Genomic DNA, 13,381 nt, shown 5'->3' with positions numbered 1-13,381 from the left:
TTTCCTTTTCTCCTTTGCTTTTTGCTTCTCTTCTTTTCACAGCTATTTGTGAGGCCTCCTCAGACAGCCATTTTTCTCTTTTGCATTTCCTTTCCATGGGGATGGTCTTTATCCCTGTCTCCTGTACAATGTCACGAACCTCCCTCCATTGTTCATCAGGCACTCTATCTATCAGATCTAGGCCCTTAAATCTATTTCTCACTTCCACTGTATAATCATAAGGGATTTGATTTAGGTCATACCTGAATGGTCTAGTGGTTTTCCCTACTGTCTTCAATTTAAGTGTGAATTTGGCAATAAGGAGTTCATGACCTGAGCCACAGTCAGCTCCTGGTCTTGTTTTTGCTGACTGTATAGAGCTTCTCCATCTTTGGCTGCAAAGAATATAATCAATCTGATTTCAGTGTTGACCATCTGGTGATGTCCATGTGTAGAGTCTTCTCTTGTGTTGTTGGAAGAGGGTGTTTGCTATGACCAGTGCGTTCTCTTGGCAAAACTCTATTAGCAATTATCCTCCAATTAAAAATAAATTTAAAAATAAGAAAAGGAAATGTCAGGGAAAAAAATTAAAAGTCGATGCAGAGCTGAGCGAAACAGGGGGATCCTTGCATGGAAGAAGCAGTCAAGCAACTCAAAAATATCTGAAAGGTACTGTGGTCTTTTTGAAGATTTGAGGTTGTTTTTTTTTTTTAATTCAATGTTATTGTTACAGGAATAAAAAGAAGAGACTATATTGTTTATTGTTTTGTAAGAAATTTCTACCTCCAAAATCATATGTGTAAACCTAGAAATAAGAAAGGATCCATTTTAAGTGTAAAAACACTGGAGTCCTTTCCAATCCTCCTTCCTTTGTTAATGACATTGGGTTTCTTTGTTCTGGAGACTCACAGAATGATACAGAGAAATTTTTCCAGCTGAGCTATGCCAGTCACTCTCTGCTCCTGTGTCAAACCCCTTTTCTTTAAATTTGCCTGCCTTGGAATAAACTTTCTTGTTAGATAGATTTCCAACAAAAGTGAGAGGCTGGGAAGCTGTTTTATTCTTGAGCAGCTTTACTCTCTCCCAGTTGCCTCCTTATTTTCCCTACAGAGAATATTAGCATTCTCCCTATTAAAACTCAATCTGCCACTTTAAAGGATAATGATTAACTTTAATATGTCTGTGCCTTTCATTGTAATCTAAACTCTAGAATTAAATCAAATGTAATGGAAAGGACAGAATTAAGACAACTGGGCACTGGTCCCAGTACGACCGATAACTGGTTGTGTGACCTTAGGAAAGCCTTCAATTTCTCTGGAACTTCATCTATAAAACAAAGTGATAGGAATAGACAATCTCTAAATTTCTTGTGGCTTTAAAATTCTGTTTGTATTGAGATAGGCGGGGACCTGGGACACTTTACCACCATGCTTGCACCTGGACAACCATCTCCTCCAGCGACAGAATATAAAGAAACAATAAGGGGCTAAAAATAACACACGCATGAGCAGTTGAGCAAATTTCTGAACAAAAAGATACAAAAAGGCCAAAATCCAAACCGCCACTTCTGAAATGCCGGGAGCAAATGCAAGACCCCTGCACCAGCTGTACCACCAAAGGGGTGGGTAGACCACCCAAGCCAGCCCTTCAGCCAATCCGCCATCCACCCCACCATTGCCTCATTCAAGGGACCAGCTCTCCACAAGCCCCCCTTATTCCCAGTCAGGGAGGGAGCAAGGAAAACTATTGCTTGTTTTTCCTCCCTTGGGCTGCAACACCAGTCCCAGTGAGTCGTTGCCTGACTTTTGTCTTCTGGCCTCCTAACAATTTCTGTTGATTAGAGTCCAAGAACCCAAATCAGTTACAGTGTGACTAAGGAACATTTTACAGTATGAATAAGGAACCCTCAGATTTAAAGACTTCTCGACTTTTGGGCTAAGATCAAGTGTAGTATCTGGAGAAGGCAATGGCAACCCACTCCAGTACTCTTGCCTGGAAAATCCCACAGACGGAGGAGCCTGGTAGGCTACAGTCCATGGGTTTGCTAAGAGTTGGACATGACTGAGCGGCTTCAATTTTCACTTTCCTGCATTGGAGAAGGAAATGGCAACCCACTCCAGTGTTCTTCCCTGGAGAATCCCAGGGACCAGGGAGCCTGGTGGGCTGCTGTTTATGGGGTCGCACAGAGTCGGACACGACTGAAGTGACTTAGCAGTGGCAGCTGATTTAAAAGCTAACTGGTTTCAAGTAGTTTTCTATTAATGGTATTCTCAGTTGGTTAACTCAGGTCTAAGCAAGAATCCCTTAGAAGAAATGGAGTAGCCATCATAATCAACAAGAGTCCGAAATGCAGTACTTGGATGCAATCTCAAAAATGACAGAATGATTTCTGTTCATTTCCAAGGCAAACCATTCAATATCAAAGTAACCCAAGCCTATGCCCTAACCAGTAACGCTGAAGAAGCTGAAGTTGAACAGTTCTATGAAGACCTCCAAGACCTTCTAGAATTAACACGCTAAAAAGATGTCGTTTTCATTATAGGGGACTGGAATGCAAAAGTAGGAATTCAAGAAACACCTAGAGTAATAGGCAAATTTGGCCTTGGAGTACAGAATGAAGCAGGGCAAAGGCTCATCGAGTTTTGCAAAGGGAACGCACTGGTCATAGCAAACACCCTCTTCTAACAACACAAGAGAAGACTCTACACATGGACATCACCAGATGGTCAACACTGAAATCAGATTGATTATATTCTTTGCAGCCAAAGATGGAGAAGCTCTATACAGTCAGCAAAAACAAGACCAGGAGCTGACTGTGGCTCAGGTCATGAACTCCTTATTGCCAAATTCACACTTAAATTGAAGACAGTAGGGAAAACCACTAGACCATTCAGGTATGATCTAAATCAAATCCCTTATGATTATACAGTGGAAGTGAGAAATAGATTTAAGGGGCTAGATCTGATAGATAGAGTGCCTGATGAACAATGGACGGAGGTTCGTGACATTATACAGGAGACAGGGATAAAGACCATCCCCATGGAAAGGAAATGCAAAAGAGAAAAATGGCTGTTGGAGGAGGCCTTAGAAATAGCTGTGAAAAGAAGAGAAGTGAAAAGCAAAGGAGAAAAGGAAAGATATTCCCATCTGAATGCACAGTTCCAAAGAATAGCAAGGAGAGATAAGAAAGCCTTCCTCAGCAATCAATGCAAAGAAATAGAGGAAAACAACAGAATGGGAAAGACTAGAGATCTCTTCAAGAAAATTAGAGATACCAAGGGAATATTTCATGCAAAGGTGGGCTCGATAAAGGACAGAAATGGTATGAACCTAACAGAAGAAGAAGATATTTAAGAAGAGGTGGCAAGAATACACAGAAGAACTGTACAAAAAAGATCTTCACAAACCAGATAATCACGATGGTGTGATCACTCACTTAGAGCCAGACATCCTGGAATGTGAAGTCAAGTGGGCCTTAGAAAGCATCACTACGAACAAAGCTAGTGGAGGTGATGGAATTCCAGGTGAGCTATTTCAAATCCTGGAAGATGATGCTGTGAAAGTGCTGCACTCAATATGCCAGCGAAGTTGGAAAACTCAGCAGTGGCCACAGGACTGGAAAAGGTCAGTTTTCTTTCCAATCCCAAAGAAAGGCAATGCCAAAGAATGCTCAAACTACCGCACAATTGCACTCATCTCACAGGCTAGTAAAGTAATGCTCAAAATTCTCCAAGCCAGGCTTCAGCAATATGTGAACCATGAACTTCCAGATGTTCATGCTGGATTTAGAAAAAGCAGAGGAACCAGAGATCAAATTGCCAACATCTGCTGGATTATCAAAAAAGCAAGAGAGTTCCAGAAAAACATCTATTTCTGCTTGATTGACTATGCCAAAGCCTTGGACTTTGTGGATCACAATAAACTGTGGAAAATTCTGAAAGACATGGGAATACCAGACCACCTGACCTGTCTCTTGAGAAACCTGTATGTAGGTCAGGAAGCAACAGTTAGAACTGGACATGGAACAACAGACTTGTTCCAAATAGGAGAAGGAGTATGTCAAGGCTGTATATTGTCACCCTGCTTATTGAACTTATATGCAGAGTACATCATGAGAAACACTGGGCTGGAAGAAGCACAAGCTGGAATCAAGATTTCCGGGAGAAATATCAATAACCTCAGATATGCAGATGACACCACCCTTATGGCAGAAAGTGAAGAGGAACTAAAAAGCCTCTTGATGAAAGTGAAGGAGGAGAGTGAAAAAGTTGGCTTAAAGGTCAACATCCAGAAAACTAAGATTATGGCATCTGGTCCCCTCACTTCATGGGAAATAGATGGGGAAACAGTGGGAACAGTGTTAGAGTTTATTTCTTTGGGCTCCCAAATCACTGCAGATGGTGATTGCAGCCATGAAATTAAAAAACACTTACTCCTTTGAAGGAAAGTTATGACCAACCTAGATAGCATATTTAAAAGCAGAGACATTACTTTGCCAACAAAGGTTCGTCTAGTCAAGGCTATGGTTTTCCCAGTGGTCATGTATGGATGTGAGAGTTGGACTGTGAAGAAAGCTGAGAGCTGAAGAATTGATGCTTTTGAACTGTGGTGCTGGAGATGACTCTTGAGAGTCCCTTGGACTGCAAGGAGATCCAACCAGTCCATCCTAAAGGAGATCAGTCCTGAGTGTTCATTGGAAGGACTGATGTTGAAGCTGAAACTCCAAACTTTGGCCACCTCATGCGAAGATTTAACTCATTGGAAAAGACCCTGATGCTGGGAGGGATTGGGGGCAGGAGGAAAAGGGGATGACAGAGGATGAGATGGCTGGATGGCATCACCGACTTGATGTACATGGGTTTGGGTGGACTCCAGGAGTTGTTGATGGTTAGGGAGGCCTGGTGTGCTGCAATTCATGGGGTCACAAACAGTCGGACATTACTGAGCGACTGAATTGAACTGAACCGACCAGAACCTAATACAATATTTCTTCAAAACACAGATGAAAGAGTGGATTTGAAGAATAACAGCAGAAAAGAGAAGTCCACACTTGTGAGCAGGCAGCCCTTGAAGAGTCAGCAATAGGGGAGAAGGGGACAGTAATGAGGACAAATGACTGAAATTGCTTCCCCACCTCATTTTCTGCATAAGAACAGTAAACAGTGGACATGGGAAACAGCAAGGCCATAAAGAGATGAACTCCTCAGGGAGATCCTCCAGGACAAAAGTGATCCACTCAAGGGACTGATCTATTTCCTTTAACCTCATCTTTCCTTTTTTAAAAAATATACTTTACTCTCTCTTTGTCCCTGCCTCATTGTGGAGAAAAGGAATATTAGTGTTTTCCTTTTTATCTTTCTCAGATCAGGCAGAGGATTATTCTTCAAAATAGAAAAAGGAAATGAAACAGAAAATAAGCTTCCATTTGGGGAAAAGAAAATGATTATGGTGGTGAGTTGTCTAAAAATGACTGTATGGGTGATACACTTATCAAAAACTGCCAACTTGCAAATGTTCTAATGTATAAAAGAGCCACTTTGCACTTAGGAAGCCACAGAAAGCTGGTGGAAACTGAGACATACACTGAGCTGTGGGTTTTCACTTTGTTTTCGTTTTTTTCTTGAGTCCCCTAGTGGAGCCTGTAAAAGAAGCATGAAAACACAGGAGTTGAACTTTCAGATTCAATAGTTTACAGCATTCAGCAATTAAAAAAAAAGTCTCTCCCTTTCCTTGCCAGATATATTTATAGAGGCATGAGTGCTTAGTCACTCAGTTGTGTCTGACTCTTTGTGACCTCATGGAGTGTAGCCCACCAGGCTCCTCTGCCCATGGGATTTCCCAGGCAAGAATACTGGAGTGGATTGCCATTTCCTTCTCCAGGGGTTCTCCCCAAACCAGGGATCAAACCTGCATCTCCTGGGTCTCCTGCATAGCAGGTGGATTCTTCACCTGGTGAGCCATATAGAGGCAATACTGAAAACATCAGAGGCAATACTGAAAACCTGGACAGGAAACTGACTCATCCAAGGGCTCTAATAGGATGATTGTCTGAGAACCAATAAGGTGATTTTTTTATTTGGAAAACCAAAATGATTGTATAAGGTGAAATGACCTCAAGAATGTGGGCTGGTTTTCTATAGGTAGAATCAGAGTGAATAATTTTACTGGTCTCAAAGCTCACACATAACAGAGATGTAAGTTAGAATTTCTTGCCCCTTAAAAAAAAAAAAAAAAGATCAGTGTGACTGTTCAGAGTGTGGATGGTGTGGATGGAGAAAGGCCAACCGTTCTACAAGCACAGGATTTCTGCAAATGATAGACGTAGGTGTGGGACAACTTTCGTAGTCTTGGTCACCTGGCTTTGTGCTCCTACTGCTGTTGAATGATTTCCAGTATCATGTCATCCTGATGTATATGGAGGCAACATAATTTACAACTCACCCCTTTCCCTTATTCTATTAATAAATAAGTACACAAAGAAGCAAATAAAAACCCTACTTCAGGGCACTGCACATGAGTGGTAACCATGCCCAGAGAGGGCTTTCCCAAAGACTGAAGGTTGCTGGCCCCCCAAAATAAAACCCACAGGGAGAGACCTACAGCCTGTATCAGTCACTGCAGTCAACCCCAGAGACCCACGAACAAAAGAGAAAAATTCCTGTTGAAAGTGAGGTTTGGGTGTTGTTTGTTGTGCAACACCATTTTGGCAAAAGTTGACTTACACAAAGAACTCTCTGGGAAAGGGGATTATATCACAACAATATAAACAACATCATGTTAAGCATTAGACTAAAAGACCCTTGAATAACCCACCACTAGGAGGGTGACTTAAAGAGTTCTTTGTGTAAGTCAACTTTTGCCAAAATGGTGTTGCACAACAAACAACCGAATCAATGGACATGATCTTGGACAAACTCCGGGTGATACTGAAGAACAGGGAGGCCTGGCATGCTGTCGTCCCTGGCGTCACGAAGAGCCAAACATGACTTAGCGATTGAACAACAATAGGAGGTTGTCAAGAGCCACTTTAACCTCTTGGGTCACCACAAAGACTGTATTACTCTCCATCCACTTCCACCCCTTTCCACATGCTGTCTCTTCAAGATCCTACTCCGCACCCCCAACTCTAATATCTCCTCCACGTACTTTGGAGAGCAAGTCTGTGTTCTCAACCCCTGCTCTCAACCCCTCAACCTCAGGGCTCAGCTATCTCTTCATATTCAGATTTCATATCCAAGCCCACCAAGGATCCAGCAGAACAAAGATGCTTCTCCTACAAAGAGAAACATCCTTACAGAAGGCAGCGGTGTTGTTTTTTTTCCACAGGGATTTGTCTCTCTGTTACATACCTATACATGAAAGAGAAGTAGTATTAAGTTCTTACTAAAGCTAGGAAGGGTCTGAAAGGATTCCAGACATGAAGTCAGCTTATATTCTCCTCACCTGTTTCTCCTTCCTCTTTCCTGCCCTCCTCTTCTCCTCTCTCCGTACTTTCTGACCTCAGTTTTCTGCAGATAACTTCATCTACAGATGTGGGGGCTTCCTAGGTGGCGCTAGTGGTAAAGAACCCACCAGCTAATGCAGGAAACCTAAGAGACATAGGTTCGATCCCCGAGTTGGGAAGATCCTCTGGAGGAGGGCATGGCAACCCACTCCAGTAGTCTTACCTGTAGAATCCCTATGGACAGAGGAGACTGATGGGCTACAGACCATGGGGTCGCAGAGAGTCAGATTCAACTCAGTGACTTAGCACAAAACACATAGCTGTGAGGAAGACATTGTGTACTACCAATTAGCAAAGGAAAGTTCCCTCTTGTTCCCCTTAAAAGTTCAACTTCCATAAAGTAATGAGAATTTAGCCATCAATAATTAAGACTATCCCTGGGAAACACTCCCACAGAAGCAAGCAGCAGTGCTTTCTGAATAATAAAGCAGATTTTCCCAGCCACAGTGATTTTCTTTGTACATTTTCACAATCCCCAAGGAGAAAAGGGAAACCATTTCACAAAGACCCAGCAGCAATTCTGGAACCCCGGGCAGCATGATGATCACAAAATACTCCAATAGGTTGGCCCAGTTTAGGCCAAGCACTAAATAACACATCGCTCTTGAAATAAATGACATGAGATCTTTCCAAATTTAAAAGCTACTTGATTTTGAGTCTAAAATTAGAAAATTGAGTTTGACTGTCATTTTCTCATTAGTGGGGCAGTTCTGTTTCAGCCGGGAACCACTAACCCACTGCCCTCTCCAAACAAGGAAGAGGATATGGCAGGCAGAGGAGGAAAAGATTTAACTTCCCTTCTGCAGGAAAAAATTACAGAAATATGGGAGGGAAGAATTTTCTTCCTCTTTCTGATGGGAAGAGGAAACTTGAGTGTGTTTATTCATCAGATTTCCAAATACCACCTTACTCCCAAGAACAGAAGAGCACTTTTCAAATCAGAATATAGACAATCATCTTAAGCACCAAAATGCAGCCACAAAGAGGGACAGCTGGTTCAAGCTGGGAAAGGATGCATTAAGAAGGCTGAAATGCTTCAGAGTCCTTACACAAGCCAATGTGAAAAAGGCAACCGACTACGGACAAAGTTGGGGACCATGAGGGGGAAGAGAAAGAAGCTCAGAATAGTTCAGGAGCCTGGAAGGATGAGATTTCTTGCAATACGTTTTAATATTGCACCACGGTAGCGGTGAATGACTATTGCCCTTCAAGGTACAAAGTATGTGAATCCACCAGATGAGCCAGCTTAATCATAAACCAGGTCTGTGTGCCTCTAAACTGCTAAATAGCCTTTTTGCTTCTGAAGCGACATAGAAGCATTTGGTATACAGCATAGATCTAGCTATTTCGTTGGCCTGACAACCCAGAAGATTAAAGAGGGGAGAGAGATACCAGCATCATAGCTTCTTTCCAGAGCTATTAAAATTGAAGAGAGAGAGATGGAAAGGAACAGCTTTCCCATCAGGGTACGGGAAATTGGAAACCATGGTTTGAGAGACTTTGCCCTGCTAGGGGAGCGAGGCCTTTGCAGATCTGAGTAATTGGAGGGTGTGGCAAGGAGACAAGAAAAATTTGAGAGTTGAGAGACAAGTGAAAAAAATCTCCCATTATGACTTCCAGGTAAACCCCCTTGTATTCCTATATCCAAGGCAATATGAGCTGGATGGAGAGACACTGCCTGTACTTCCACCTCTCCTCATTCCTCTTTCCTGGTCCTCTCAGACTCTAGGAATGGCTTGGGGCTCCCTCTATTTCTCTCTTTGTTAAGTTTGCACTTTCTTTCTCCCATTGATCAAGACTAATATCTGTTAACTATTAAGTCCTCTAACACTGACTCACGCTTTCATTCAACCAGCAAGCACTGACAAACTAACATGTGTCTGGTTCTGTTCTGGCTATATGGTATAAAGAGATAAATAAAACAAGGGGCCTCCTCTCCAAAGGATGATATCTAAACTTAGGGAATCAGGAAAGGCTTTTTGGAGGAGGTGATCCCACCCAGTGCCTTAAAAGAGGAGCAGAAGTTAGCCGGGCACAGAAGGCACATGTGCAAAGGCACTGAGGTAGCAACAGTAACTGACAGTGTGAAGACACTGACATTTTCTAGGATGACCCCAAGAGAGGGTTTTCTTATTGTCAATTTTCAAAACATTTGCCCCAAAGGAAAAAGTAATAAAAGAAAAAAAAAAAATCAGTGACGAAGGATTGCATTTTTAAGAACTTGTAGTGTAGTTGATTCACTAAATCATCACTTAGTCAACCTCATTGACTGCCTTAATGAAAACTTAATTCTATAACTTATGGAACAAGGCCTATGAAAATACAAGCTGGAATTCCCTTCTCAAAACAACCATAAAAATAAACTCAAAATGGCCTATGAATGTCCCAGGAAAAGCTAACCAGAAGGTGGAAGAGGTGACCATGGCCTCTGAAATAGGCAAAGGGAGTTTTCCCCAGTTCAAAAATATCTTTGCCAAAGCCCAGAAACTAAAAAAGAAAGGAAAGGTACACTCTGACCTCCTACAAGAAGAAACAAAAATCTATTTGTTTCTAGACCAAGACCACGACCAAGTCCAAAGACATCATATGGGTGCATGGGTAGGGAAAATGTACTTGCACGTGAGGTCAAGGGAACATGGATTTCAAAATGACTGACCACAATCCAGGGCCAGCAGGGGTGGGGGAAGCACACCAGGGGGGAGGCAATAGACATTCCCTAAACAAACCAAGTTCTAGTACATCTGTATACATAGCTAGCATATATACATACATATATATATATATATGTATATCCTTGCCATAAATTTTACCAATGAGAGATTCAACTGTGTCAACCCACTTCTTTTTTTAAGAAGAGGATACAGTAAATAAAGTAATGCTGAGCTGGATGAAGCTCAAGCTGGAATCAAGATTGCCAGGAGAAACATCAAAAACCTCAGATATGCAGCTGACACCACCCTTATGGCAGAAAGTGAAGAGGAATTAAAGATTTGATGAAGGAAAAAGAGGACAGTAAAAAAGCTGGCTTAAAACTCAACATTCAAAAAACGAAGACCATGGCATCTGGTCCCATCACTTCGTGGCAAATAGATGCAGAAACAATGGAAACAGTGACTTTATTTTCTTGGGCTCCAAAATCACTGCAGATGGTGACTGCAGCTATGAAATTAAAAAATGCTTGCTCCTTGGAAGAAAAGCTGTGACCAACCTAGACAGTGTATTAAAAAGCAGAGACATTACTTTGCCAACAAATGTCCGTATAGTCAAAGCTATGGTTTTTCCAGTGGTCATGTACAGATGGAAGAGTTGGACCATAAGGAAGGCTGAGCACCAAAGAACTGATGCTTTTGAACTGTGGTGTTAGAGAAGACTCTTGAGAGTCCCTTGAACTACAAGGACATCAAACCAGTCAATTCTAAAGGAAATCAACCCTGAATATTCATTGGAAGGACTGATGCTGAAGCTGAGGCTCCAATACTTTGACCACCTGATGCAAAGAGCCAACTCATTGGAAAAGGCCCTGATGCTGGGAAAGAGTGAAGGGAGGAGGAGAAGGGGACAACAGAGAATGAGATGGTTGGATGACATCACATATTCAATGGACATGAGTTTGAGCAAGCTCTGGGAGATACTGAAGGACTGGGAAGCCTAGTGTGCTGCAGTCAGCAGGGTTGCAAAGAACTGGACAGAACTGAGTAACTGAACAACAACAGAAACCATTTACCCTTTAGTATCCTCCTTATTTCACTCAATGGAGGCTCCATTCTCTAAGTCAATTAAGAACCATCTTAATTCCAGAATCACTCCATGTTTGCTTGTATTAGATGCCAAGCTTTGCATTATCATAGAGGGTCCTCTTGGAAAACAACAGAGGCTGACTCTGGTTGATTGAAACATAACAATAAAAAGTTTTCTTAAAGGACATTGCACAGCTCACTATAGCAGAGTAGGCTGTCTGTAACTTTCTCAACATTTTTCTCCATTTCCCACTTCTGTGATAGTCTGACTACTCCAAATATTCACTTGGTTCTCATCTCCCTCCTTTTCCACATATTCCCATGCAATTAGTTGACCATATTACTCAGCTTTGGTCAATAAGAGGCAAGCTTAAGTCTACTGGGGCTTCCGGGGAAGCTTCGGATCCCCCAGTAAAATGGAAAGATACATCTGGTGCCAACTTGTCTCCGCTTCTTCCTCGAACAGAGACTGCAGCCCAAGGGAAAGGCCAAGAGGCCAAGAGAGAGCCTTGATACCATCAACAAATGTCAAAAAGCTTTGTAATTCCAGACTTATTTAATGCAGGGAGTAAGGAGGGCTAATAGCCTAAGCCACCACCAGCTGGGTTTTCTGTTTTGGCAGCTGAAAGAATGCCAAGCTGACACATTTCCTAGCTCGCTGAGAAGGCTCAAGTCTAAGCAACCAGCACCAAGGCCCAAAAGCAAACTCCAAGCACACACCCACCTCTGATTAAAACCTGTTAGCAGTTTCCCATCACCTAAAACAGGAAGTTCCCTCCCTGGATAAGACACATGAACACTCTAGAATCTTTCCATCTCCAGCCACATTTCCCATTGCCTGGAGCTTCCAAAACTATGCTAACCTGCGTGGGGCACATGCCCATCACAGCCCTGACTGCATCTCACATACATTTTTTAATAAAGATATTGGATTTTAACCAATGAACAACATATTACCTATCAGAAAGGGATACACTCTGCTCAAACCTCAACTATAAACATATTGAGGCAGTCTGCAAAATTGACATCTGTATTCATATTAACATGGCACTGAGGAAGGCAATTTAGAAAGAGAGTTTGTTTTAAACGTGCGAATGTGCTCTAAATCGTTTACGAAAGAACTTTGTGATCCTGATCACGAGATCCTTCATAATCCCGCTGGACTTCCTTCATTACCCTAGCAATAAGCCCAGGGACACCCGCTTCTTTTCATCGCTGTCTGTACAACGCTTCTCAGCCAGGGTTCTGTACAGTTGCTTCCCAAGTGCAGAGATCTATAAAGAGCCTTTCTCCAAAGATCGGGAGCCAGCAGTCAGCCTAAACCAACTCATCCTCTGAGACTCAGTGGGAGGTAGAAAGCTAAGCGCCTGAACTGGAGGCTCTGAGAAAAGAAAGCAAAGGTTAAGCCCCTCGAATCAAAGACTTAGGGCTCCAATCAGCTGGGCAGCTTGTTGTGATGACGCTGAGGAGAAATACCAGTCCCAGAGGTATTTTGTGCACTGTATCGAAACCTCTTGCTGCCCTGTGAGATAAAGCCAGTGCGACAAATACCGATTGAACTTTGCGCGGCTGCTGTGAAATGTCAGATTGTTTCTGTCCTCAAAAATTTTGAATCATACCATTATTATTTTTTGCTTTTGATGTTTGGTTTTGGTTTTTGCTTTTTTAAAGTCCATTTATTTATTTATTTATCTTGCTGCACCATGTGTTATGTGGGATCTTCCTTCCCCCAACCAGGAAATGGAACCTGTGCCCCCTGCTGTGGAACCACATAATCGTCAGCACTGGACCACCAGGAAAGTCCCTACTTAATTGTTTTTAACATGTATTGAGCACTTGCCATTGGACAGGTTAAAATATTCAACCTTATAATCTAGAGTCTATCACTATTGGCAGACAGTTGGCAGACAGGGAAACTGAGGCCATGTTTAATAACACATGTATACCTGTGGTGGATTCATTTTGATATTTGGCAAAACTAATACAATTATGTAAAGTTTAAAAATAAAATAAAATAAAAAATAACCCACCCAGAGTCAAAAGAACAGTAAATGGCAGCACTTCATCTCCTTCAAGAGGTGAATCAAACACTGTCAAGATGCTGCTGCTGCTGCTGCTGCGTCGCTTCAGTCGTGTCCGACTCTGTGCGACCCCATAGACG

This window comes from Bubalus kerabau, chromosome 10 (assembly GCF_029407905.1).
Source record: "Bubalus kerabau isolate K-KA32 ecotype Philippines breed swamp buffalo chromosome 10, PCC_UOA_SB_1v2, whole genome shotgun sequence".
Classification (NCBI taxonomy): Eukaryota; Metazoa; Chordata; class Mammalia; order Artiodactyla; family Bovidae; genus Bubalus; species Bubalus kerabau.
Note: the sequence above shows the minus strand (reverse complement) of the source record.